The 3,771-nt window shown below is 39.2% G+C and overlaps 1 pseudogene; it reads left to right on the forward strand.

Moving 5' to 3' along the window:
• Positions 1–1,994: 1,994 nt before the first annotated feature.
• On the forward strand, positions 1,995–2,145 carry LOC124504505 (uncharacterized; annotated as a pseudogene).
• The last annotated feature ends 1,626 nt before the right edge of the window (positions 2,146–3,771 follow it).

The following is a 3,771-nucleotide window of genomic DNA, read 5'->3' on the forward strand; positions in this document are numbered from 1 at the left end:
ACTTGAACACAAAAACACATTTTTCCATAAGCTGGGTTTGTGTCGTCGTTAGAAGCATCCCAACTCAAAGGCTTGGTGAGCAAGTACCGAGCCCTGTTCACATTCTCTGTGTAGATTTTACACACACGGTGTCTTCAGTATCTCCGGGAAGGGCATTTGAAAGGGTCCTTTTATTGCAAGTGCTTGCAGAGCCCCCCCAGGCTCTTAATAGTGCTTTGCTTGGTGCACAGGTGAATGCAGCATCGTCAATACCTGCACTCCTCCGTCTACACCCGTTCACCATACATTCGCTGTGCGTCTTCAGTGTGCCACACACTTTGCTGTGCTTCCGAGTATAGACTTGGATAAGACAGGTTTCCTGCCACGAGGGAACCCAAAGTCTGGCTTAACTGACAGGTGTGAAAGCTGTAATACAGTATTCCAACATTATAAGGGCTTTTCCCGGAGTTTGGACCAAATCAGCAAGCATCATAATGCTTGGAGGAGCCGGAGAAAGCTTCTAGAAGGAGCTGTGTTAGAGCTGGGACAGAGGCATGCATGCTAGTTCTTGAAAAATCTGTTTATTTTTTTCTCTCTATGATTAGCTGTTGTTTTTTTTAATGTATTTGTTTGCATCTCTTATGTAAGAAATCTTTTCCTACCCTAAAACCATGAAGATATTTTCAAGGGATGAAGATATCACTTCATATTATCTTCTGAAACCTTGGTAATTTTGCCTTCCACAATTAGGGTTATAATACACATAGACTTGATTTTTGTGCAGGATGGAAAGGAGACATCCAGTGCAATTTTTTCTCCATTAGAAGTTTTTTTTTCCATTTTTTCCCCATATGGATACCCTTCTTCTAAGCACAGCTGCTGTGTTGAAAGCAGATAGTGAGAATGGGAATCTTCATTCCATCCTGTTGACAACTTCAGAGGAAAAGCTTTCATTGTTTTACTACAGGTACTAGGATTTTTGTAGTGTTTTGACTGATGCTCATTATTAGGTTAAGGTGTTCTCTTCATAATCCCCTTTGTGTAGATTAATGTTTATCATGAATTACTATTGAATTTCATCAGATTGTTTTTATCCATTCATTAAGATCATGTGGAGTTTCTCCATTAATCTGTTAAAGTGGTGAGTTATATTAATGGAATTTCTAATGAGTCTTGAATTCCAGGTATTAAGCCCGGTTACTCATAATGTATCAATTCCTTTATATACTGCTCGATTTGGAATGCCGGCATTTTTTCCAGGATGATTGCATTTATGTTTAAACATCAGATTGTTTTATAATTTCTCATTGACTTTTGGTATTAAGGTTCTTCTAACCTCTAATTTGTGGAGGATACTGTCTCCCCCCCCCCCCATTCTCTGGAAGACTTTGGGAGAGAATGGTTGAATTTGCTATTGAAACCGTCTGGGCCTGGAATATTCTTTATGAGGGAAAGGTTTTGTTATTGATCCATTTACATGAATTGCGTCACTTCTAGTAAATTATGTTTTTTTTTCTAGGAGTTTACTCAATTTCATCTAAATTTTTGATATTGGCATAAAGTGGCAAAATCACTTGCATTTTCATTTTGGCTCTTGTCCTTTCTTTTCTTCTTTTTCCCTCTTCTTTCTCGAACGGTTGTGCCATACATTTATGGATCTTCTTAGTTTCTTTCAAGAATCAACTTTTTGGTTTTTGACCTTCTTTATTGTGTGGCTTTATTTTTTTTTTTTAATTTTTTATGTTTATATTTGAGAGAGAGAGAGAAGACAGGGAATGAGCAGGGGCAGAGAGAGAGTGAGACACAGAATCTGAAGCAGACTTCAGGCTCCAAGCTGTCAGCACAAAGCCTGATGTGGGGCTTGAACTCGTGAACTGTGAGATCGTGACCTGAGCCAAAGTCGGACGCTTAACCGACTGAGCCACCCAGGTGCCCTTATTGTGTTTGTGTGCCTTTAAAAAAAACAAAACTTTATTGATTCCTGTGTCAATCTAGATTATTGACATGGATGCCTTATTGCTTCTGGGCCTTTTGGCTAAGATCAAGTGTATTGACATGGATGTCTAGCTCATTAATCCTCAGGGTTTTTTTTAAAAATTTCTTTTCTATCAATGTACAGAAATCAGTTGCATTCTTATACACTAATAATGAAGCAACAGAAAGACAAATAAAGAAACTGATCCCATTCACAATTGCACCAAGAAGCATAAAATACCTAGGGATAAATCTAACCAAAGATGTAAAAGATCTGTATGCTGAAAACTATAGAAAGGTTATGAAGGTATAAAGAAATGGAAAAAAATTCCATGCTCATGGATTGGAAGAATAAATATTGTGAAAATGTCAATACTACCCAAAGCTATCTACACATTCAATGCAATCCCAATCAAAATTGCACCAGCATTCTTCTCGAAACTAGAACAAGCAACCCTAAAATTCATATGGAACCACAAAAGACCCCGAATAGCCAAAGTAATTTTGAAGAAGAAGACCAAAGCAGGAGGCATCACAATCCCAGACTTTAGCCTCTACTACAAAGCTGTAATTATCAAGACAGCATGGTATTGGCACAAAAACAGACACATAGACCAATGGAATAGAATAGAAACCCCAGAACTAGACCCACAAACATATGGCCAACTAATCTTTGACAAAAGCAGGAAAGAATATCCAATGGAAAAAAGACAGTCTCTTTAACAAATGGTGCTGGGAGAACTGGACAGCAACATGCAGAAGTTTGAAACTAGACTACTTTCTCACACCATTCACAAAAATAAACTCAAAATGGATAAAGGACCTGAATGTGAGACAGGAAACCATCAAAACCCTAGAGGAGAAAGCAGGAAAAGACCTCTCTGACCTCAGCCGCAGCAATTTCTTACGTGACACATCCCCAAAAGCAAAAATGAACTACTGGGACCTTATGAAGATAAAAAGCTTCTGCACAGCAAAGGAAACAACCAACAAAACTAAAAGGCAACCAACGGAATGGGAAAAGATATTTGCCAATGACATATCGGACAAAGGGCTAGTATCCAAAATCTATAAAGAGCTCACCAAACTCCACACCCAAAAAACAAATAACCCAGTGAAGAAATGGGCAGAAAACATGAATAGACACTTCTCTAAAGAAGACATTCAGATGGCCAACAGGCACATGAAAAGATGCTCAACGTCGCTCCTCATCAGGAAAATACAAATCAAAACCACACTCAGATATCACCTCATGCCAGTCAGAGTGGCCAAAATGAGCAAATCAGGAGACTATAGATGCTGGAGAGGATGTGGAGAAACGGGAACCCTCTTGCACTGTTGGTGGGAATGCAAATTGGTGCAGCCACTCTGGAAAACAGTGTGGAGGTTCCTCAAAAAATTAAAAATAGACCTACCCTGTGACCCAGCAATAGCACTGCTAGGAATTTACCCAAGGGATACAGGACTACTGATGCATAGGGGCACTTGTACCCCAATGTTTATAGCAGCACTCTCAACAATAGCCAAATTATGGGAAGAGCCTAAATGTCCATCAACTGATGAATGGATAGAGAAATTGTGGTTTATATACACAATGGAGTACTACGTGGCAATGAGAATGAATGAAATATGGCCCTTTGTAGCAACGTGGATGGAAATGGAGAGGGTTATGCTAAGTGAAATAAGTCCTACAGAGAAAGACAGATACCATATGTTTTCACTGTTATGTGGATCCTGAGAAACTTAACAGAAACCCATGGGGGAGGAGAAGGAAAAAAAAAAGAGGTTAGAGTGGGAGAGAGCCAAAGCATAAGAGAC

The sequence above is a fragment of the Lynx rufus genome, unplaced genomic scaffold (genome assembly GCF_022079265.1).
Source record: "Lynx rufus isolate CCGP_SWC_20201006 ecotype Redwood Valley unplaced genomic scaffold, mLynRuf1.p SCAF_8, whole genome shotgun sequence".
NCBI classification, from domain to species: domain Eukaryota; kingdom Metazoa; phylum Chordata; class Mammalia; order Carnivora; family Felidae; genus Lynx; species Lynx rufus.